Genomic DNA, 26,083 nt, shown 5'->3' with positions numbered 1-26,083 from the left:
AACACTAACATATTTTATTAAAATAAAATTATAGTTTTGCTTTTTTTAAAAAAAGAAATCTTTAATATGTTTGAAATTAGGTAAGTATAAACAGTGAGAACAAACTGTTTCCCTCAAAATAATAGCAGATGTATAAACAAAATTTACTGAAGAACAAAAAACACAAAAGTAAAAAATTTACTAGTTTGAAATGCATCTTTTACCAGATTTCTAGGAATTTGGTAAAAGCAAGGTTCTAGAAACCTTTCAACGCATTTTGATACTTCATAGTCTCTTATGTCACTCTTAAGACCTCCTCCAAGACTAAGAGTTATCTTTGGACTGTAGGATTTCAGGGTTTTTTTGAAAACATATTTGATTTTTTCTTTTATTTCTAATGATAACTCTCTGTCATTTTAGACATAAACAGTACATATCTTTAGATAAGTAAATAACTAATTTAATAATTAATACATAAATATTTTAAGTATGTAAATAATTACTACTCCCTGTCAGAAACAGAACAAAAGTAGGTTTTACTAAACAGCTCATGGCCCTCATTCTGCCAGTGAGGAAGGCTTCAACCCAGTGTGATACTCATTCTTTGATGTAGTGGCTTCCACTTAATGCTGCTGTATAATCACTTTAAAAAGTTAAATGACCCCTCTCAATCACCTAGTTATCCCCAGGGAATACACTGGCATAGAGAGCCTATTTACACTAATAAATTACCAAGCTTTGTTGTTCATAATAAGTAAAAACTTGCATTGCTCTCTTTGTTTGGACAACTTAATCAATGCTTTTTGAATTATAAATTCCAACAAATGAAACGACAGTTATCCAATCAGATTCCTGAATATGAACACTGAACCATTAATCATACTGATATGTACTACTGACAAAGGAAATCTGTGAGGCACACATGATCGATGGGTATGGGGCCATGAAGATCTTGAACAACTTCACCAGAAGGATGGAAATCAAGACTTTACAGAGTCTTTTGTAAAAAGCACAAGTGCAAAAACAAAAATAGAACTAACAATGCTATTTAAGATATAAAAGAATTGCAGTCCATAGATTGGTGTTTGTAAATATGGCCTTTTTCTCATCCTTATTAAACCCTTAGTATACAGGATAAATAAATTCTCAACTGTTTAATTTTAATGCAATTGAAACACACACCTTTTTGAAGAGAGAAATTCCCATGTAAACCTACTAGTTAGCAATGGGAAGCTATGTAAGTTCAAGGGATGGACTTATCCTTGGTTTCTTCTTGTACTGTATGATATTGCCAAAATTTGGGGCAGTCACATATTGACTTTCCAGGTTTATTCTTGTGTTTCAGAAAAAAGTGCTCAGTGTGAATTTGGAATGTTGTTCTATGTATCGTTGTGGAGTTCTCAGTGTTTAACATGGTGCCTTGTGTATGGTAAATGCTAAGTAAAGGGGGATAAATGAATTCTTTCCTTCTCAAGCATTTATCTTATACCTTGTGCGTTCATATTATCATTACAAAGAGAGCTCAAGAACCCAACACAATTATGTGTTGCCATTAGTAAGAGTGTAAACCTTAACTTATTGAGGACTCTCTCAGACACTTTTTTGCTCATATTGTTAGGGCATATTGCCAAAATCCAAAGAGAAAGCATGATGTGGAGCACAGCATTTGAAGGCTTGATATTTGCTTATTATAAAAATTGATGACTTTCTTAATTAAAAAAGCTACCACTCTGGGCCATAAAAATTAAGTAATTTCTAATGCACATCCATAAAAAGAGATGCAACTGCTATAGGGAATACTAGATCTTAAGTCTGTGAAACTGCACAGACCTGAATGTATATTTAATGTATTTTAGATGTTTGTTTAATGAGGATAGCTTGCATATGATACTTTAGTATTGAAATTATATTTATATGTGTCACATCATGAGAATGTTCCTTCTAAGAAAATGCGAGCTTCTTGCAAAGTCCCACAGTGGAGTGAGTGGATTAAAATCACCTTGTTAAATAAAGCTGTAGAGTCAGACTTACTGGGTACAAATTCTGGCTGTATTATTTACTCACCAAGTGACCTGAGGCAACTTATTTTCTCTCTATTCTCATATTTCTTCATCTGCAAAATGAAGTGAAACATAGTATGTACCTTAGAATATGGTTATGAGAAGCCCAGGAGTTAAGTAAGCTTCATAAATATGCTCATAAAGTGTTGGACTCATTAGGAATACTAAAAAATATTAACTACCGTTGTTATGACTCATGGGAACTCAATATAAAATGCAGAGTAAATAAAAAGTTTAAGGAAAATTACAACTAAAGCCAGAGAGCTAGTACTTGTAGGAGCTGACCTAGTTTCGACCTTGAGATTCTTAGCCACAGGAAGATGGCCTCTGTGCCTTTCAGAGCTAAACTGGTCCTCCAAGAGACTCAAGGTGCCATTAGGATTGCACCATCCAAGCCCTACCTTAAGGTATCTGCCTCCCTTAGCGCCCCATGCTCTAAGTGCCTGTGCTCAGTACTATGGGAAATGACCCCATCTCAACTCCACCTGATTAGACTATGGGGTGAGCAGCTGACATATGGATAGAAACTTACTTATAAGTTAGCAGAAATTGATGAAACAGTCTTTCTGAAAATTATGAAATGCATCCATTAAAAATTATCTTAATTTAGAATTACAAATCTTGGGCAATGAGACGTTCATTCATTTATTCACAATATATACAATTGATCAATATTTATTTAGTACTTCTTAGGTGTGAGCGAGTTTTCTAAGCAAAGGATATATCACAGTAAAGCAAAAACAACAACAACAAAATTCCAGACCTCATTGACCTGATTTCTAGTGAATGAAATAGACAAAAAATAAATATATGCCAGAGAATAATAGGTAGTACTAAGAAAATAAAAGTAAATAAGGGGAAAAGAGTACCAGATGGTGTAATATTAAGTGAAGTGATCAGGGAAACTCTTTAAAAGAATGAGATTTGAACAGAGATTGAAGTGCAGTGAAGGAGCAAACCAGGCACAGAGTTGGGAGTAGGACATTTGAAGAAGTGCAAATGCAAAGGCCCTGATGTGGAAACGAGCATGACATATCTAAAGAACAGTAAGGAGGCAAGGTGGCTTTCTATAGTAGCTGAGCTGAAAGGTCTCAAGACAGATTCAAGTCTAGAGTGACCACTGTGGGCCACATGTGAGAGGACCTCACTGGGAGGCCACGGTTTGAAGGAGAGGCATGGAACCAACTTGCAGAGAGAATGAGAGAGGCCAGGAGTGTAAGATCACATTAACTTTGAAAGGGAGATGAGCTTTGGCTGTCTCAAGGAAGGGTCTTTGCAATTTCTATTCCTGTCTATGTCTAACCTGAAAACAAATACCCTTTTACTCCAGGTATCCTTGTGGCTGTCTGCCTCTTGCCTACCAAATGTCTTAGGTAGAGCAACGTACAAGATCTTATTTGGTTCTTACCTCATGAATTAGAAAGATTAGTTATTATTATCCTATTTCATAGTTGAGGAAATGGAGCTACTAACACATTGAATAATTTAACCCAGCTCCCAAAGCAAGTTGATAACAAGAAGTTAGCCAAACCCTGTATCTACTGATTCACACTGTATGTCTACATATTGGCCAAGTTAAATTTGTGATCTTTCATTCATCTTAGATGCAGAGTATGACTTCATAGAACTAAATCACCATTGTCCCTAAATATCCACTTGTAAATTGAAGGGGATCCGATTGTAAAAGGGAAGAAGAAGCAATCAGAAGATCAAAGAGTAGTATGAAAAAAATCACCTTCTTGAATAATGAGATAGCACTCTTTCTAAATACTATACTTCACTAACAAGTTCATTTTAAGCTTGTCATAAATATCTGACTTTTCCATCCTGTTGCTTTGACTTCTGCCTGTATTTCTCTGCCTCTACTCCTACCAGGTCAAAAACATCACCAATTTCATGTTTAAATTATCTGTCATCCATATCCTAGCTCCCCTATGATTCATAAACTGTGCAATACACATCTGTAGTACATGATCAACTAACGCAAGATAGTTAAAGCTAAGGATCATGTAATCCATTTCTGAATGTGATATACACCATAAAAAGCCAACTGCAGTAAAAGAGGGGTTGATTTAAGAGGCTCCCTGGGTAACGACAGTCACAATTTCTAAACGTGCCAAAAATTAATTAGGGCTCTGAGTCAGATTGCAGTAATCTCTGTGGCAATGGATTAATAAATACAACAAGACACTGTTCTGGAGGCTTCACTGACACAGAGAGGTGTTCTATATAAGAAGTGTCTTTCCATGATCATATTCTTCTCTTGAAGAATTAGCTGTGTTTCCTGATTTGTCTTAATGATACTTAAAGGACTTTGCAAACAACCTGCCTAGGATAGAAAATGTTGAAATAAATCACAGGAGCCAGCAGGTACAGTCCAAGCTTGGTGAGTTCTCCAAAGACATTTGCTATAGAAGATGCAGAAAAGCGTCAGTACCTTTATTTATGTTCTACAGCTAACTAATTTCATGATAATTTCATTTCTATACTGTGATTCCTTTTTCCGCATGTGTTGATATATGGGTTTCATGAGTTATTCTCTGGTTTTCAATGCAGGCAGACTGAACATAAATCCCAGGGTTTGTCTAAGAGGCAGTTGTTCCATGCTACTTATTATCAGCACAAGCACATTGCAGCCTTAGCTTATTTAGCAAGATATTGCCACCATTCTGCACATTTCCCAACAGACTTCATCTACCCCACAATACCCTTTAATGGAAGGTGCATTACCATCCTTGTGGTTTGTTTATAATTATTTTTATTAGGTTTTTTATTTCTCCAGGACTGATTGGGAGAAGAGTTTGGACTTACTCCTCATTGTGTAAGTTACCCAGGCAAGGAAATTAGCCAGGGCTTACTGCTCCAGAAGAAGCCTCATGGGATGGATTTGTTTAGGCAAGGTTGGCAACTCACGAGTTCCCATCTGTGTGTCCTAGGAATGGTGGCGCAAACACTGGCTCCTCAGCTTGGCTGCTTCCCTCTGTTTTCTTTGGCCCCTCTATTTCATAGTTTCCAGCTTGAAAAAGAGTTAATCATGGAGGAAGATTCTTTGCTAAATAAAACAGACCATAGGGGATTCAAAAGACTCCATTTTAATAATAGTTAACATTTATTGAAAGCTTACTACGTGTCGTGGTTGTGTTAAGTGTTTGCAGGCATTATGCAATCTAATCCTCATAACAAGCTATGAGTGAATCAGTTACAATTTCTATTCCAATTTCACAAAGAAGAAAACTGAGGTTTAAATTGTTTATTAAATTATATAATGTCTGCCTCATTCTCACATCTGCTGCAGCCAGAATTCTAACCCAAACGAATTAACCCCAGGGACCATGTTCGCAACCACTACATCTTTCCGGCTTTAATGTTGACCTTCATTGACTCTCTGTCCCTTTTCCTCCTCTTTAAGTTTCACATAGGAATTATCTCCTAGCTTCTTAATTTTCATTCTATTTCCCAGGGACGGATCTCACTTGGTGACTCTAGTATGAAGATAGTACCTGTTTGACTTGATCAACTTTGGCCCCAAATATATTATCTTTAAGAGGTAAAATACATTACCTTCAAGAGACAGTTCCTATATGACTGTGGCTTGGTCTCTTGGGCAAGAGAGGACAATCCCAGTGAACTGATCCATTATTTTGACCGTGTGTAAATATATCCTCAGTTACTGAGTATCTGATGACAAGAGCATTTTTAACAGCAAATACTGAGGCCAGTGTAGCTCCAGCTGGACAGAGTCATGAGGTGAGGTGCAGAGACTAGCCCTTCTCCCGTCCTTCTATAGTAATAGAATGTCTATTTTTTTTTTTTTTTTTTTTTTTTTTGAGACAGAGTTTTGCTCTTGTTACCCAGGCTAGAGTGCAATGGCACGATCTCGGCTCACTGCAACCTCCGCCTCCTAGGTTCAGGCAATTCTCCTGCCTCAGCTTCCTGAGTAGCTAGGATTACAGGCACGCGCCACCATGCCCAACTAATTTTTTCTGTATTTTTAGTAGAGACGGGGTTTCACCATGTTGACCAGGATGGTCTCGATCTCTTGACCTCGTGATCCACCCGCCTCAGCCTCCTAAAGTGCTGGGATTACAGGCGTGAGCCACCGCGCCCGGCCAGAATGTCTAATTTTTAAGTAACAATAAGCCTGCCCAGATAAAGACTACATTTCTTATACACCCTTGGAGTTTGATATAGCCATATGACTAAGTTCTAGGGAACAGAATGTGAGAAGAAACAACACAATTTGTGGAACATGATGACAAAGGAAGAAATACATTCTCTTCTTCTACATTTTCACCTTCTGGACAGCTGTAATGTGGCTGTGGTAGTCAGCTATGCCAGACCATGCAGACAAGGACAGCAACACCCTAGGATATGTGGAGAAACAAGGCAGAAGGAGCCTCATCCCTGGACCTGATGGAGCAGAGTTGCCATTTTGGGGTGGACTACCCACCCTCTCAGTGTTACCTGAGAGAGAAAAGGGAATCCTACCTTGTACATACAATGTTATCTTTCTTAGAGTAATGAATGTTATAACATATAATGTTACAATAAATGTTACTTTATGCAATGTTACATTTTAACATTGAATGTTACAGTGTTACAATGTACAATGTTAACTTTCTCAGAGCAGCTGAAACCACGCCCAAACTACCATAGGTAGCTTAATTTGACCCACATATTTCCCATCTGTTTCAGAACCTTTTTTTTTAAATTGGCAAAGGAAGCCAAAAGAAATATTATGAAAATAGAAAAAAAAAACATAGAAAATACAACATAAGTTATATTGACAGTAGGAAAGAGCATGTCTGTGTTGGAGGAAAATCGCGGTTTCAAATGAGACCAAAATACCAAGATGAGACGGGAACTCATCTTATCAGTCACTTGAGTCCTAGATGCTTAATATGAATTATGTCAAACACCCAGAAGATGAGCAGATGACTTAGTCATTCATCACGGTATTTAGTATTCATTCAATAAAACATAAAAACATGAACATTAACAGATTCTGTGAATGGTGCCCATGCACTGCTTTTAAAATTTCTTTGAACTGAAGAATGACCTGGGAGGCTTTTTAGACATGTAAATTTTTTAGTTCCATCCCAAATCTGAACCATGTGCACAGTTTAGGAATCTGTCTTTATGAAGTGACCAGGTGATTTTCTGGCTCACTAGAACACCTAAACTTGCAATATACTGAGGTTTGGAAAGAATATTACAACTATAAAAAATAGTAATAATTACAGAAACATTAAAATCATACACTTACCTATCTCAATCAGTATTTATCTAATTGCTGCAATTAATAATAATAGTATCTGCAGTGAATTGAGTACTTATATTTGCCAAGGACTATATAAAATTCTTGACATATTATTTTATTTTGTTTTCACAGTAAAAAGTCAGTCTTTAAGATTATCATTTTTCAGATGAAGACCCTGAGGTTTCATAGGTTTAGATAGTCTTGCCCATAGTCTAAGCTAAAAAGCGATAGCAGGGAGTCTTTTCTGGATTTTTTTCCCCCTCCTTAGTCCAGGTGTTTAACTCTTAGACAGGAAGGTCTTTCACGGAATCTTAGAGCTGTTTTCATTCAGAGAAAAAAATCATGGCTCAAAGGTCATTTAAGTAAGCAGCAGTGAGCACATGGGTGTTCAGTAAGTCTGTACCTACCATTTGGAATATGTCATACAGGATCTGTGAAAAGACATGAGTTCAGGGATTAGAAGAAAAGACAGAACATAAAAACACATTTTCTCCCAGCACTTTGGGAGGCCGAGGCGGGTGGATCACGAGGTCAAGAGATCGAGACCATCCTGGTCAACATCGTGAAACCCCATCTCTACTAAAAATACAAAAAATTAGCTGGGCGTGGTGGCGCATGCCTGTAATCCCAGCTACTCAGGAGGCTGAGGCAGGAGAATTGCCTGAACCCAGGAGGCGTAGGTTGCCGTGAGCCGAGATCGCGCCATTGCACTCCAGCCTGGGTAACAAGAGAGAAAACTCCGTCTCCAAAAAAAAAAAAAAAAAAAAAACACATTTTCTGGGGCCGGGCATAGTGGCTGACAACTGTAGTCCCAGAACTCTGGGAGACCAAGGTAGGTGGATCATGAGGTCAGGAGTTTGAGACCAGCCTGGCCAACATGGTGAAACCCTGTCTCTACTAAAAATATAAGAATTAACTGGACTTGGTGATGGGCACCTGTAATCCCAGCTACTCAGGAGGCTGAGGCAGGAGAATCGTTTGAACTCCAGTGGCGGGGGTTGCAGTGAGCTGAGATCATGCCATTGCACTCCAGTCTGAGAGACAGGGTGAAACTCCGTCTCATACAAAACAAATCAACAACAAAAACAACAACAACAAAACACATTTTTTGAGTTTAAAGGCCAAGATTTGTATAAATCATTTTAGCAATTTTAAACACACACACACACACACACACACACACACAAACACACATTTTAGAGATGTAAAAATGCTTTCAGTGGGTTCCTAAGATTGTGACTGCTCTGGTTTCAGAATTTTAAATTCACAATGATTTAACAAAATCTTGTTGTGAATTGTTTTAATTTTATAGTTTAATTTTGTTGATTTTTTTGTCTGCATCTGGCTAAGTTATGGTTAGCATATTTCAATTTTTTTTTTTTTTTTTTGAGATAGAGTCTTGCTCCATAGCCCAGGCTGGATTGAAGAAGTACAATCTCAGCTCACTGCAACCTTTGCCTCCTGGGTTCAAGGGATTCTCGTGCTTCAGTCTCTCCAGTAACTGAGACTACAGGCACATACCACTCCCAGCTGATATTTTGTATTTTTTGTAGAGATGGGGTTTTATCATGTTGGCCAGGCCAGTCTTGAACTCTTGACCTTGAGTGATCAGTCTGCCTTAGCCTCCCAAAGTACTGGGATTACAGATGTAAGCCACCACACCTGGCCTACACATAATGTGTGTGTGTGTGTGTGTGTGTGTGTGTGTGTGTGTGATATACACCCAGACATAAAGACACACACACACAAATTATTTATATATAACCTTCCACATTTATATCCTAGCTGTCAATCTCTATGGTGAGAGAAAGCATGATGTGGATTACAAATTCATCTTAATTTAACATGAATACTTGTGGATTTTCTTAATTTAAAATAATACTTGCATAAGCAAGACACCAGTATATATCAAATTTTAGTGGGGTTCTTAATTACAGAAGGAAGTTAAACAAAGAAATTAACATACAAGATGTTACATTTAACTCAAAGACATCAATGTATTTCATGCTTTTGTTTTATAGTAAAAATTTTTAACAGTACTACTCTGTAGAGGAAAAAAGGTCTTCATTTTCAATAAAAATAAAAATACTAGAATTAAATAGATTAATATCTAATTTTATACCTTCATTTATATTATGTGCAAAATTATCTTAAATATTTGTTATGGTGAAGTGGCTTTCTACCAAATTGGGCCTTTTCATAGTAGAAAATGTTAACACAAATTGTAGCATAAATCATTGCCTCATAGAATACCAGAAGGCGCATATAAAAACCCGTATCTTTACTGCACATATTTCCCATTAACCATAATCTACTAGTAATTTAAGTTCATTACAAATTCTTGTAGACTTTATTGCTATCATGCGGCATGACATACCGGACCTGGCTTGCATAACAAGAAGTCCTTGCTGGGAAATATCCTATTAACAATGACAGTGCATTTGTCATTGTGATAATAAACCCAAGAGCTGTCTGTAGACTATAAATTATCAAGGCGCCATTTGTGCTGCCCTGGCTTGAAGATTTGTCAGTGTTTCCATTTTAAACCCCTGATTTTCAGTGAGTTGTAACTCAACTATCGGAATCTGCAGTGAGCTGCAACTTCACATCCAAGGACTCAGCTCGTGACATTTTTTGAAACAATTCTTAAATATGACTTACATTTTCAAGTCAGGAAGAACAAAGGTCTGCTGGCTTAAGCACAATAATATCAAAGAGATCTGTAAAACATAATCACTTCTTGCCCAGAAAAATATGTTTAGATCTGGTCCAGAATACCTAGGGATATTTAAAGTCAGAGTTTGTAAAGGCTCCTTTTTTATGTCTTAAAAAGACATTATTTATTTTTTAGAAGGGTAACAACTAAAAGCAAACGTCAGGCATTCAAGGTAACTACATATGTCAGGGGATTTTTCCTTTCATGCAAGAGCCTCCATTTCCATCCCCTTCAGATTAACACTTTGAAAAATAGAAGAATTTACATGGAGCAGTGAGGCACAGTACTGTCAAGGGGGAGGAAAATTTGACAAGCAGATGTGTATTTGAAACAGAAATAGTCATGACTATGCAGATAGATGTGCCTTTGGCTTGGAGGTGAGCTTTACCAGTCTGTGACATTTCTCAGTCAAATAGCTGGAAGCCAGCAGAACCAGAAAATGCTTTCTGGATACATGATGGACTGGTTCCACAATCTACAATCTTTTTCTTACTTCAAATTGGGGTTATAGATAATGATAATTACTTGAAAAATTTCCCTGATTCCCAAATTAAGGTCATTCACTTCTATAGATACAGACAGAAACCAAAACTCTCGAGTCTCAAGGTTCTATAAAGAGTGATTAATTATCTGAGCATTTGGACACCAGTTGCATACCAGCCTGCAGGCTGGGTACCATGGGAAAGGTGAAAGTGAAGGAAAAGACTGGTTTCAGCTCTCAGAGAGTTTGCTAATTCCTAAGGAAGACTGATAAGTAAGAACACAAATATTATACAAGACAGAGTGAGATGTAAATACAAAATTGAGCTATCAAAACTACTTGAGGAAAGGTAAAGCAATTAATTTTTACCAGAGGCTTAAAGAAACAGACTTCATGAAGAAGAGACATTTATTTAAGCAGAATCTTCAAGAATTTCATCTTTTTAGAGACCACCATATTCCCCATTCAACCCCTCGCACCACCATGTAACACAATGCTCTTTCCTGGGATGCATTACAATATGAGGAGAATAACAAATTTCCACTATAGGAATGACCACTAGCTTGGTTGGGGTGGACTAACATATACTTGCCCAACTTCTAACAGTTACAAATATTCATGTCAGAGTATACTAATTGCTTAGAGTGACTGGGAACAACTGAAGTGTAGCCAGCTAGAATAAACCTCATTTTATTTTAGGGAAATCATAATGTCTGGGTCCTTCTAACCCCTGTTAATGACACACTGGGCCTTCACTTTCACTCAATCATTAAGTGAGGGAAAACACAGCAAATATTCATTATATTGAATTTTATTACGAAACATTTTAAAGAAATATTAAATAATTCAGACAATATTAAATCAACGTTTGGGGAAAATAATTTACTGAGACTACATATAAAATCCCAAATCTGTGTCCGAGACACTATGCTAAATGATTGCAAGTCATGAAATAGGTTTTAGTATTTCCATTTTATAGAATAGGAAACTGATACTTAGGCAAATTGTGAGATCTGAGACAGGTTAAGATTTGCCTGATATTAAACAACTATCTGGAGGTAGCAGAAATCTGAACTTCGGCTTACTGACTGCATGGCTATCCCATGATCTCTAGCCTCCATACACTTCCATTGTTGTTTTTTAATCTCAAATAATAAATTAGAGAGAACATTAAGAATGTTAATTCTCGCCCTCCAAAACTTAGTTCCTATTACCACTTAACTATATTTCAATTTTTTCCTTTTCTTTCTGATATAAAATGATTAATGCTCTTCAGATATGTGTCATTCTGCTTCAATTTCATCTTCAAGAGCTATTTCAAAACAGTGATTCCGTGTGTAAATAAAGGCAAAATAGGCCAGATGCTGTGTAATCTCAGCACTTTGGGAGGCAGGGGGATCATGAAGTCAAGAGTTTGAGACCCACCTGACCAACATGGTAAAACCCATCTTTACTAAAATTACAAAAATCAGCTGGGTGTGGTGGCATGCACCTGTAATCCCAGCTACTTAGGAGGCTGAGACAGGAGAATCTCTTGAACTCAGGAGGTGGAGGTTACAGTGAGCTGAGATCATGCCATTGCATTCCAGCCTGGGCAACAGAGTCCATCTCAAAAAAAAAAAAAAAAAAAGTAAAATGTTATTTTCTCATAAAGATTATTGATTCTATCAAAATTATGTAACATTCTCTTTGACTTATTTAGAACAAAATTCATAATTCAGAATCCAATTCTCATTTGAAAATAGCTCTGGTGTTTGCGACAATCATGCATATAAAGTTTGCTCACACCTAGATAAAAGTTCTGCCACTTTAATTTCAAATTCCACAATGTTCTTAGACTCTTTTCTTCCCATGTTAGCATCTTTGCCATTTGGATATGGCTATCTGTTAATTCACTTGCTTTCTTTTCAAACTCCTTCCTAGTGCTCCAATAAATCACATATTTTTTTCTATCAAGTTTAATGTCCTTTCATAGTGGTGAACATGACTTTCAGAGTACACAATGCACTGAAAGATTCTCAGCAAACAGAGTATGGTCACTTTGATTCCAAATGTTTGCCCAGGCAATACTTTGCCATTTGGAACCAACCCGAAAGCCAGCAAAAGCATGATGGGCCATCTGCTCATTCTTTCTTTCTCATTCTCAAGAATTTTAAACAATTATTTCCATTCATATGGTTTTTTCTTTCAAAGCATTTACCAATTGCTGTGCATGTAATTTAATTTATCAACTTAAACTTTCCACTAAAATAAAAATAGATAATTCAGGAGAAAGTGAAAATCTACCCTGTGTCTTATCCAGTGCTATCGCCAGTTTTTTTTCTCTCTCTCTCATGGAGAACCAAAGAACAGGGGCATCAAATGCCCCTCAGGGACAAAGCACATGATTTCAGCAAGTAATGTTTTGCTCTCCCTGCCCTGGCCAAGTTCCTATGCCATATTCCAATTACTCTCTTCTTATTCTGAGTTTGAACCATAAGCTAATGATGGTTCAAACTCAGAATAAGGAGAGAGTAATTGGAAAAACAAGAATGTTAAGTGTAAGAGAAAACTTTTGCTTGTTGTTGAGGGTTGGGGAGAGAATATATGCTCAACTTTATGACAAATATGTACAGTAACACAAAAATCCATTTTCACTTTAGAGATCTGATAGTACAGGATATCTGGGTTCCATGCTGGGTGAAGCCCAGGAAGATAGCAAACTTCATGGAAAATCTTTCTGTCATCATGGGCAGCTACTACAGAGTGAAACTGTCATTTCTAATATTGCATAGCCAAGCCAGCCTGAATGGGAAGGAAGGGGCAACAGAGGACACTGCATTCCAAGGTGTGTGTTCCTACAGGCTCAAGTGTGTCTGAGCTAGCATTCCAAAGATTTTTCCCTCTGTACCTACTGCCACGCAAACGGGTGCTGTGAAAGGTCTGAGAGGCCACTGGTCCTCAGTGGAGCTCATGTTTATGATGAGGAAATGCAGCCCAAGAGGGCAGGACTGCTAGGGTACTCTAAACCCTCTAAAGTCCTTTCCTGATCACACCTTGTAACTATCCCCACTTCCTAAATCTCTTCCATTGTGAATTTTAGAAGTTATTGGTCTTTATTATTAAAAACATGGGTACTCTCAATCCCTGATGTTCCAGAACCTGGCCCTGTCTTGAGGATACCATTTTCCCCATATCCCTTTCAAATGATAGCCCTTAGCCCATTGCATTCTCATATGCTGGGATTGAAGGAAGGGTGGTGTTCTCCTGTCTCCTCATTTTCACTTCCTTCCTATCTTCTTTCTCCATGAAAACAATCGACTTTGAATCTCAGGTCATCAGGCTATTCCAAACACCAGTTCTTCTTGTTACTGTTATTAACTGATAGTTGGAGACCATTTTCTCTTAATTTTTGAGGATTTTTGATCCTAGCTCATTGTCACTCTTTTTTATACCACTCCTGCTTTTTGGTGATTTCAATTTCCTTCTAACCAAATGTTACTCTTCTAATATCCTGGCTTCTAAGCCACTGACCTCCTCTCTTCCTGTGTTCCTCTCATCTATGTTTCTCAGACATTTGCTTACATTTGCTTGTTTTACCCTAACCATATGCCCTCCATATTTTCCATTTCCAGCATCACATTCTGCTATGCTTCCAGCCCACTCCCTCCAGGAACTTCTCTCCAACCTCCCTTTGACCCCATCAGAATCTACAATTTCTCGATAATATCGATGTTACACATTTCATGGTCTGCCTTCATTTCAATCCTTTTTCAATCCAGCTTAAATAATTACAATCCCTCCTTTGCATGTATCCATGGGTTTTTTGTCACTCTCTTGCTTCTTCATAGGCAAAAACACAGCCCTACTTAAATCTAACTCTTTGTCTACTTCATGCCTGCAACTGTGCAATTGAACACGACTGAAGAAAAGCATAAAACCATGATGGATGGCCCCACTTTAAATTCATGACCACTAATCTCAAGTGGGCTCTTAATGTTAACTGGAAAATATATTTCCATAACCATTCCTCTCCCACTTTACCAGTGGAGTATTTCATATTTTTAGTTCTTTCCCTAAACCTTTGATACCTCTTCGAAGCCCCAACCTTTTTAGTCAATGATTTGGATCCTTCTCAGCAACATATTTTACTGATAAAATAAAAGCAACCAGAAAAAGAACTTCTGCAAATTCCAACCACATCTACTTGCTTGGCTGCACCTGTGCCTGTATATGCTATTTTCCCTCGTGGTACTGATATGGCTCCAATGACTGGAGAAACACCAGGGTTCTTAGTCTTGTGCTGATTTTGATAAAATAACATGGACATACATGGAGTGGTTTTAAAGAGCAACAAGTTGAAAAGACAAGAAGGCGGGGAAAAACTCTCCCATACAGAGACAGAGGAAGGGGAGCTCCAAAGCTGAGAGAGGAAACCCTGGGTGCCGTGGAAAAGTGATTGCTTATATAAGGAGGCTGGAGGAGGTGGCGTTTGATTTGCACAGGACTCAGGGTATTGGTTTGACCAGGCATGTCATTCACATAGCCTGCAAAAATGCTGGCTCTCCCACCCTAGCCTTTTAATATGCAAATGCAGGACATCATGACGTTCTACACACATGGGGGATATGTAGGGGCAGCCATGTTGCCAGTCACATGTTGGAGCAAGGGCAAGAAGAAGACTGAGGAATTGCCATGTTGGGATGGACCCAGTTTCTAATGGCCAGGCATGGCCCATTCAAGAGCCAGGGCTTTCCTGCTAGACAAGAAGTATTTCTGGAGCTGTTTTAAAAGAAGCAAAACCTTTCCAAGGAACACTTTTCCTCTCTATCTGCCTAAAATAATTTCTTAATAACTCCTACCATAGATACACTGTCCATGCTTCTGGCTGATGGGAGTGCCTCTACTTGTGCTCCAAGTGCCAACTCTTCTGCTCTGCCTGAAGACATCATGGTAGCAATTATCCCCTCATTTTCCCAAACCATGATTTTCTCTTCTCTATTATGTCTTTCTCACCAACATAATAACTTGCTCTTTATTCTCCTAGCTTAAAAAATTCTTTTTAGCTCCACTTCATTCTCTAGACACTATTTATTTCTGCTTTTCCCTTTACAGAAACTTTCCTGGAATGTGTTTTCTGTACCTGCTGGCATTCATTTTCTTTCTTAATTGTTCCTTGATCCTACCATAATTTTCTCCACACCGTTCCGTTCATATTGCTCTCGGCAGCCTCATCAACAACCTCAGATCCAGTGGTAAACCCTTGGTGCTCACCTTATTCCATCGACTAACAGTACTTTACATGCTCTATCTTGAAACACATTCTTCAGTTGACTTTCAGGACACCTCCCGCCCCTGATGTTTTGCCTCACACGTCGTTTGCCACTACCTCTAAAACTTCTTTTCGAGTTTCTCCTCATCTCCGTGACCTCTGAATGGTGAAATACCAAGGACTTCCTTTTGGGTTTTTTATCCTGTTTATGCTCATTTTCATTCTTTGGGGCTTTATATACTACTTAAGTACCCTTGATATGCTGACAATATCTCTCTCTCTCTGAATTCTATTCATAGAAGCAACTACCTATGTCACATCCCTGTTAAATGTCTAATAGGCTTACCAAGTTTAACATGTCTGAATGTTAACTTTCTAATCTTCCTGACCCCAACCCCAAGCAAATATCCTCTATCTCATCCTTACCTCATTTCAATTAATACCTTCCTTTCAGAGGCTTTGGCCAGCAACCTTGAATTCTTCCTGGAGTCCTTTCTATTTCTCACATCCTATCCCAAGGTGATGCTAAACCTTTTCCACCTCTTTGCCTGAATACCCTTTACCCAGAAAACCCATGACTCTCTTCTTCACCTCCGTTGGCTCTTTACTTAAATGCCACTCTGAGGCCCTCCCTGACATTTCCATTTAAAATTTCAACCCCCTGTTCTCAACACTTACTATTCACTTCCCTACATTATTTTTCTCTGTAGCGTATATCACCATTTTAACAGATGTTATTTATTTTTTTATTGTCTGTTTGTCTCTCCCATCTCTCCACTGCCATATTATACACTCTTTGAAGACAGGGCATTTTTTAAATTTGGTCACTGCTCTATCCCCGGTACCTAAAACAACACAATACATGGTAGGCACTCACTAGTAGTTATAGAATGTATCAGGAATACCTCTTTTGAGTAACTATTTTGAAGTTTGCATCCCCATCACCCACACTGAATATCACAAGGTCTCTTGTCTGCTCCCTGAGTGACAGGATCCCTTTGCTTTCCTGCTGAGAGTGAAGCAGTTCCTGGAGGGGAAGCCCAGTAATGTACTCTTGCATGAAAGAAAGCCTGTGGTTTTGATGTGTTAAGGCCTTGGATATGATGGTTCTCCAGCATGAAGGTGGTAGTGAATAATTCCCTTCCTTCTTGCAATGCAGCATTTTTGGAGGTAACAACATCCCATTTTCAGTCTGAATTATCCCCATGACCTGTTCATTTCTCACAGCATGCTCATTCTTTTACATACCATAGTCATAGGTTTTTGTTCTTCTCTGCACTGCCCTGCCCTGCCTCACCCACCCCTTTTCTGAAATCCAGCCTCGATCAGCCAGGGTCCCACTAGAAGAACAGAACCCACTTTGAGGAGTTAAAACAAACAAAGAGAATTGTTTCCACAGCTATATAGAATGCAGGGAGGATGCTGAGAAAGCATCCAGTACAGGGGGAGGCAAAACAGAAATGAGTGACGGTAGGAAGCTCCTACCCTAAGTCTGAAGGGACAATAGGGGAGTGTTGTTACTGGAGCGGTGGGGTGACAGCCATGTGGTGAAAAACAGAATCAGAGCAGGTCATCACAGGTTTCTCTGGAGAACCAGATGAGAAACAGCAGCTTCTGGGAATCACACCCTAGATGTAGAAGTGGGAATTTCTCCCTTCATCCCACCAACCTCCAATCTTCCATTAGTACTTTTCTTGGCCAAACCCAATCATAAGCTTGTGACTGTACACATAGTACAGGATCCTGGAAAACACAGTCTGCAGGGGTCAGCTAGCCTATTCCCTTCACTGCTTCCCCACCCTTTGTGATACATAGCAGAGCAGGGGGAAACCCAAGAAACAGATCTGAAGACAAACAGCTCCATGAACAAATACACAAGTTGGGATTGTAGTCATTTCTGGCAGTCAGAAGTTAATTGCCCTATAAGATCTGAAGATGCCTGTAAGAATCTTCAGGATATGAAGAACCATCAAGCTTACTCTTAACAGCTTGAGGTAAGGTTATGAGGTTTTACTGTGGGGCGGGGGGCTGACAGAAACATAGGATAGTGCAGAAGGGGAATGAGAGAAGGGCCTCCAGCTTTGAGGCTGTTTCAGTTCCCACTAGTGTCATCTCTCTCTCACTGAGGGGCCCATTAGGTGGGAGGTCGGGTCTGGAACTTGGGTACCAACACCCAGTTTCCCACCCACTTTCAGTGTTCACAGTTGTTGGCAGACTTCCTTCCCATTAGTGGGTCTCTGATTTTCAAGAATCCAGAAATTCTCAAAAGGGCTATTATGCTATTAAGCATAGTTCTAAAGGATCATATTGTGAAAGCTCTGATTGCCTACAGTAGGTCCCAAATAGAAAAGTAAAGATGGGACTGTCTTCTACAAGAAGTTAAATGATGGGTAGAACTGTAAACTGAGCAGAATCCCATGATTTTCTGGATAGAACTGTTCATATATTTTCAACTACCTGCAAAAATAGCATGTAGGCCCATTACATCCCACCTGATAACAGATTATTTCACAGCTACTTTTCATTTAGTTAAATCTCAGTATTGACAGCTGGGTACAGCCAGGAGAGGAACACAAGCTTTAGGGGAATCCTAAAGAAGGTGGTCATGCCCTACTTGTTCAATGCCATTTTACCAGCCCAAGGGAGGTCCAAACTGGGGAAGATAAAAAGTTTTAAATAGTTGAAGTCAAAGATATTAAAAGTGTGGATGTTTCACTGGATTGGAATTTTAATATCTGAGAGAGACTGAAGATGCAATGGGATTATCCAGTGTAGAAGATAAGAGATCAAGGTTAATAGAAAATTGTTTTCTGCTTTTATACACCAAATCCAACTCATTCAATAGTTAGGTTTTCAGAGAACAAATAACCTTGTCGATTATGATTACTGCTGTGAACAAGCTGAGATCAGAGGAGGTCTCTTTCAGACGATTGTCCTTGAACCTGAGACCCGAGTGATGAGAACAAACAAAACAGAGACTTAGAAAAACCATTCTCAGCCGGACGTGGTGGCTCATGCATGTAATTCCAGAACTTTGGGAGGCCGAGGCAGGTGGGTCACCCGAGGTCAGGAGTTCGAGACCTGACCTTGCCTGGCCAACGTGGCAAAACCTTGTCTCTACTAAAATTACCAAAATTAGCCTGGTATGGTGGCATACACCTGTGATCCCAGCTACTCAAGAGGCTGAGGCAAGAGAATCACTTGAACCCAGGAGAGAGGGGTTGCAGTGAGCTGAGATCACACCACTGCACTCCAGCCTGGGTGACAGAGTGATATTCTATCTCAAAAAAAGAGTATAAGAGTATTCTCATCTCATCAGTGGAAATAACATGAATGAAGATCACCAGGCAGAAGTTTCTGGTGATATAGGAATGGACCAAAGCACCAGAAGCATCAGATGCATAGTATATCAGAGGGGGAGGTCACTGGAGAGCACATTGGAGTCAGGGGTCTGATGCCACAGTGGCTCTGAGATCTTGGCCTTGGTTTTTAAATTAGATATAAAGGCAGTAAGAAGACATTAAAGAATTTGGAGCCCCCAGATTTGTGTTTAAAAAATAATAATTCTGGCTTTTCTGAGGTCAATGTATTGCTGGTGAGTAAGGTAGACATATGTGCCTATGTTGGAAGCATTTTACTCGCTGAAATAAGACGTGGTAGTTGCTTGGTCTAGTGAAAGCAGCAGGAGGCAGATAGGGGCAGGTCCCCAGTGAAATCCTACCTTCAAACTGAGACAGTTTAAAGCCTGAAAGCCAAGCTACAAGTCAAATCCATGGACTGGAGTGAGAACCTCTCTTCCCATTTGGTGGCTTTCCTCTGATCCTCACCTTTCACTACTTTCTTTAATTGGTTTTCTACACTGTCATGCCCACCTTTGAGTGGTGCCTTTATTAAAAACTTCTTTGCATACTCACAAACCAATCAGCACATACTTCCCATTCTGAGTTCATAAAAGCCCTGGACCCAGGCCTGCCAGTTGGGAGGGAGACCACCCAACTTTGGGTAGGGGACCACCCTTGCATCCCTTCTCCACTGAGAGCTGTTCCATCAGTCAATAAAATTCTTCTCTGACCTCCTCACCCTTTGATTGTCAACATTAACCTTATTCTTCTTGGATGCAGGACAAGAACTTGGGAACCGCCAAACATGGGTATGAGCTGTAACACAAGCAGACTGGGGCATGCCCAGCCCAACTTCAGGCTGAGCCCAGAACCTGCGGTGAGTCTGGGATCCAAGCCAGTGTGCAAGTCAGGTGCAGCCCAGCAGGCCAAGTGGATGGGGTACCTCCTGCAGCAGGCCCAGGACTGAGCAAGGCCCAGGCAGGGACGTTGTTGGCTGTGGAGGTCCCTGGCTGGGAAAGTGACTGAGAAAAATCCTGCATCACTAGGTTATTGGGAGAAGAGATAGAGAGATAGTGGATATCAGGGACAAGTTGGTAGGTAGAACTTTGACCACATAGTGTGGGGTTAATTAAGAAGCTATAGTGGATGTTATTGGTGCCCTGTTCTTACCTTCTCTCTTAGCAGATTTGCCCATTTCCAAGCTGCTGTGAGCATTGGATGCTAGTTGCTCACAGCTGCCACCTTCTCTGGAGCTTTTCCCCAGTAAGAGAGTAGCTGCAGTATTGGGGAAGTTAGGTCCCACACCTCTCACTCCTGAGGAAGCTGGAAACCTGACATGTGGTAACAAAAAGCCAGTCTCCTTGCCTCAAGGTGGGAGGAGCTGAGTGAACAATTTGCATTCCAGAACTGCCCTAAGGGATCATGTTGAAGCTAGACTCACTTATATCTTTTGCTCAGGCTTCTCCTGTTTTTCTCACCCCCCTTCTGAGGGTACTAATTAAATAAATCACTTGACTATCACTAAATCAATTTCAATATCATAAATTACTTGAGAATTCTTATCTGAACCTCTGCTTTTAGGGAACCTAACATAAAAGAGAATTTAATTTTGAACAGGTTACTTTTGACATGACTACGAGGTATCCAAGTAGTGACATTAAATAGGTATATTGATATAGGACTCAACCTTAGAGAGATAGAGTATTCGGACATTAGTAGCATGTGAATAGTTAAAACAGCCAGAGGAATGGATGGAACTTCCAAGGAGGTATGCAACTAGATAAGAGGGCTTAGGGCCGAGCCATGAGATCTCTGACATTTAGAGGTAGGAGTTAAGGATTCAGCAAAAGAGAGTATAGTGTCTTGGAACCTAAAGAAATTCTATATCTAGATTTTGAGGTTTTAATAGGGTTCTATCAAATGAAATTATATTAATTATTAGGCTTCCTAGTGGTCACTGTCTTCTTTAATATACAATATGCAGAAAATTCAAGAAATGTGATATTCTGTTAAAGAATCTTTTAATCTTAGATACCTGCAAACTGATACTTTCAGAGTCTTTATAATTCTAGGTAGGGTTATTTTATGTTAACTGCACAATTAACTCATGTCATCAATGAAGGTTTTTTCATTTGAATTAAGTCCGCAGTCCCTATAAAATGAGAATTTTCGTCATTTGCTGAAGTCTTCCAATTACTTTCTAAGTTGAATTAGTAGTGCACTAAACTTTTATTTCCGGAGAAATGAGTTCAAGTAGAGGTCATCCATGCAAATGAGTTGAGTGATCTCAAACTAGCATATAAGGGTGTCAGAAATTTCTATCCATATTGGTTTATTTTTTAAAGGCAAAGGAAAAATTAAAATATGGATTTGATGTATTGATTTAAAGTAAGATTTGAAAATGAGTGTACTTTTGTCTAAATCCCAGCACCCATCCAGTTACTTATCAGGGAGCAAAGTTCATGACAGGCCTGATCATCCCAAAATAATGTGGCAACAAGCCAAAGGTGTGAGGTGAGTATCAGAGGTCCCCTGAGTTAGAGATGCTATGGACAGTGAGCCTATAAATTAGCAAAGTTTATACTAAGATATGAGGTTCTTACTACAACAAAGTTCTCAATTCTTGTTTAATTTCTGCAATATTTTGAGTTAGAGGATATTTCCTTCAGCTTAATAGTGGTGCGAATGATTTTTTAAAAAACTAAGCACTGAAAGAAATTATCTCATGAAAGTTGGCTTATGGTAGTTTCACAATATACTAGTGTGGTGAATGCAATGGTGCTCCTCAAAACAATATGTTCATGTCTTAATCTCCAGAACCTGGTAAATGTGCCCTTATTTGGAAAAAGAAGCTTTGAGGATGTCATTAAGTAAAGAATTTCAAGATGACATCAGCCTGGGTTATCTGGATGTGCCTTAAATCCAATGACCAGTGTCCTTAGACAAAACAGGAGAAGACAAACAGAAGAAAGCCATGTAAAGACAAAGTCAGAGATTAGAATTCTGCAGCCACAAGCTGAGGAGTGTATGGAGTGACCAGAAGCTGGAAGAAGCAAGAAAAGGCTCTAGTGAGTCTTCAGAGGGAGCATGACCTGCCAACATCTTAATCTCAGACCTCTGGCCTCCAGAGCTATGAGAAAAAAAGTTTTTGTTACTATAAGCCACTAAGTTTGTGGTGATTTGTCACAGCAGTCACAGAAAACTAATACAAGTAACAGTATTTCAGCTGTATGATAACTATAACACAAATAATAGTAAAACATGGAACACATACTCTGTGAAAGAGGTTACTGAACACCTACTCACATTCTACCAGCACTCCGTGCTCAGAACTAGAGGTTCTCTTTTCAGCTCAAGCTTATAAAACCCTAGGTAAGATTATCCCCATTTTATAGCTCATGAAACTGGGTCTCAAAAAGTTCAAAATATTTTCTAGGAGGCCACTGCAAATAAGTGTAACACAATGGGGATTTGTGTCCAAGTCTGTCTAACCTCAAAACCTTTGCTCTTTCTAATACATCATTCACCTTCTTCCACCTGGGGCTCATTTATTTTAGGCCATTTTTAAATTACAGTAAACTGGTCTTGTAGCCAGAATAGTCTAATACAAGTATTGGCTGCCAGACAGAGATTTAGTGTCATTAAAGGCACTGTGGTCATCTTTCTGCATGAAAACATTTTTTTCTGACATCTTCATTCTCTTTGTAGAGAAAGGTTACAAGTTAACTATTGCTGAGTCAGACTTGCATCTTCCTTTGCTTAACATTGTCAGGAAGATTTTTAGAAAGCTGAAAACAATTAATGAGACTGACAAGCCAACCAGAAGTAGTCATCAAAAAAATAGGCAAAAGTTATATTTGTTGGGTATGGATTCCTAGTGTAACCTCTTAGACTAAGTTTGGCGAAGTCTGACCTAAACTCTCAGCACATTTTGGGAAGGATTGAAAAAGTTTCCCTTTTTATCATCGTCAGAAGAAGGTCATTCCTTGAAGATGCACCATAAAAATACCCTCCTCAAATGATAACTTTAAGAAAAATAAGATAGTATTTGTAACCAACCCTCAAAAGCCCTTCTTAAATTGTTAATGCACTTCTGGTTTTCCTCAAACAAAGTGAGCAAACTGCTGAGATGGTGAACATTTGTTATTGTCATAGCAGAAGGTAAACTATTTTCATAAATATGCAAATATCTCCTACTGGGCTTCTATAATACTCCCAGCAACTCTGCTGCAGCGTATGTCTATTTCAAATCTGATGATATTAAAAAGGAGGAGAAAGTGCAGAGCACGCAGCTTGGAATTGTTTCTGCCCAGGAAAGCTGGCAATTAGAGCTGGGATAGGCAAGCAGGCCTGGGATAATGGACAGTACCAAGATAACCTGCTTAATTTGATCTTCCTCTGAGCCTGAGATGTTGCAAAGTAAGGAGCTTTGTTTAAAAAACAGTGAAACAATAACAATGTTTTTATGATTTCACTGCTGATGTACTGAGAGGTTTGCAGTCTGTAGAAGAACAGTACTACGGAGATCCAAGACAAAAGGCTCTTATCATTACTGGATTGTATTTGCCTACTTTTTATATTTTTTTATTTTTATTTTTTTGTGGTATTGGGCCTTTCTCTTTACCATTCTGTGAGCTTATGGAAGTCAGAAATCTTGGAAGGGTATTCCCTCAGGATGTCCACACGCCTAGCCACACTGTGGAAACAGTAAGGAGAAGGCTTTACAAAGTGCCCTAAGTGAACGAATGAATGAAAGAATAAAGGAGGGATACAGATATAACGACAATAGTAATTTTATCATCATATGACAAATTATGGAGTTAAGTCTGGGGTTCAGTCCTGGGGTTCAGTCCTGGCTCCACCATTCACCAGCTACACAAACCTTGGACAAGTGACAAACTCTGTGCCTCAATTTCCTCACCTATGAAAATGTCTGTAACTCACCAGGCACTGGGCCTGGCTTATGTCAAGCATTGAATTCATGGAAGCTGTTATTCATTTCTCAAGACGGTGAGCTCCCTGACTGACCTTGGAAGAGTACATCTAGTAAGAAATTTATTTTTTTGGTTGAAAAGAAAGTTTTGAGCACCTCTGCTCTGATAGCTGCTGCATTCTGGCTCTTGAGAGACACAGAAGGACCCTACTCTACCTAGTAGAGAAATGTGGCCCAAAATAGATAGTAATAAACATAAAATGTATTATCTATTATACAAATTATTCTTAGTATTAAATAATGTGATAAATACAACAAAATCATGTGTAAGAATCAATGGTAACACAAAAAAAGAATGTCAAGGAAGACAGGAATAGTTTTACAAGGAAAGGTTTGAAGTTACAATACAATAATAGGAATTTTTGGAAATAGTCTGAGTTAAGGTTGTGGGGCATTCAGGAATTATAACTATGACTAACCATTGCAAAGATGCAGAAGCAGTTCCCAGTGTTCCTAGGAACACTTGCCCCCATATCTTTCCCCTGCAGGTGATTTCTTTTCTGTTGAACACAGTTTTGTCCCCTGAAAACCTTCCTAGGAAGATAGAATACCAAAGCTCTGAGGCTCAGAGTATACAGGTATAATAGACACACTTCTCTTTGGAAAAGACTGTTTCCCCAGGGAAGGGTAGCTGAGCATGCAGCAAGGAGAGTGTCAGGTTCCATAACACGTGCAGTTTTTCATACATTTGCCATGAAGTAGCCCTACTGAATTCCCCATGTTTGAGGGGAATATATTAATGACTAGCTTCCTACGCCATTTCTACATCAAATCTTCAGATCTTGAGCTCCCTTAAAGAGTTCCTGCCTCTTCCCTAACTATATCCACATTCGGATTTGGAGGAGGGCTGGGACAGGCCCTGAGATTTCCCAAGGCAGATCTCTATTGCTGTGCATTCCCCAACCCCACTTCCCTCTTCTGATTCTGCAAATATTCAAAAGGCCCCTTTTACGTAGAGATTAGGAACCTCTCACCCTAAAATCCAACTTTGGGAATTATAGAAAATTTGAGCAGAAATGGTGGAGGGAAAATGTCTTCTTGTGATGAGGATTCAAAAATTGGAAAAACATTGATCTAGAGCAGTGGTTCTCAAACTTCAGCAGGCATTAGAGTCAACTGAAGAACTTATTAGAACACAGATTGCTAGTCCTACTCCCAGAGATTCTGATTCAGTAGGTCTTGGATGGGGGTTTGAGAGTTTGCATTTCTAGCAAGTTCCAAATGATGCTGATGCTGCTGGTCTGATGATCGGACTTTGAGAATCAATGGTCTAGCAGGTTATGGTAAAGGAAACAAAACTGGCTGGAGAGAAGGAGGTTCCAGATTCTTAGCTTAAAGATGTCACTAATTAGTGATAAAAATTCTACTGTCTCACTCTGGGCTTCAGGCTCTATAACTGTGAAACTGGTGAGATTGGGAGCCATATTTTTCCAGATGCTTATGACGGAAAACTGATTCCTATTTGCTCAAAAACAAAATGAAACTGAACTGGAAAAGTCATGAACTGGAAAAGTCCATGTGTAGACATTTGGCTTCATGTGTGCCTGGACTCAGCTCTCAAACAATGTCACTGGGCTTGTTTACCCTTTCAATCCATCAGCTGGGCTTCATTCTCAGGCAAGTTCTCATCTTGCCTGAGAGTGGTGCCAAGAGGACCACTAAGAGAATGTATCCTACCAGCTTAGCAGCTACAGGGAGGATCTCTCTCTCTCAGTAGCTCCAGACAAAAGTATTGGGGCTGGTGATCATTTCTTGGAGTGGGTGTTGTGAACCAATCTAGGACCTATTGCCCAGGCCAGGGGCATCTGCCAACTCATGAAACTAAAGGGTAGGATAAATACAGCTTAGGTCACATGAACCAAATGTAGGGGAGAGCTAATTCCACAGTAGCACCAAGATGTTGCTATCAGAAGAAAGAGGAATGGAGAGGCCATGCAGGAGATTGTAACTTGGGGATGGATAAATCAGATCAATTAGGTTTCAACTTTTTTTTTAATCTGTG

General features: G+C 39.2%; 1 pseudogene; it reads right to left on the bottom strand.

Annotated features, from left to right (window-relative positions):
* LOC105723647 (small ribosomal subunit protein eS4, X isoform-like) overlaps positions 1 to 26,083 on the bottom strand; it is a 612,439-nt pseudogene that overhangs the window by 148,319 nt on the left and 438,037 nt on the right.

Source organism: Aotus nancymaae, unplaced genomic scaffold, assembly GCF_030222135.1.
Source record: "Aotus nancymaae isolate 86718 unplaced genomic scaffold, 86718_ANA_hifiasm-v0.15.2.pri h1tg000029l, whole genome shotgun sequence".
Taxonomy (NCBI): Eukaryota; Metazoa; Chordata; class Mammalia; order Primates; family Aotidae; genus Aotus; species Aotus nancymaae.
The sequence above is the reverse complement of the archived record's forward strand: the minus strand, read 5'-3'. Positions and strand labels throughout refer to the sequence as shown.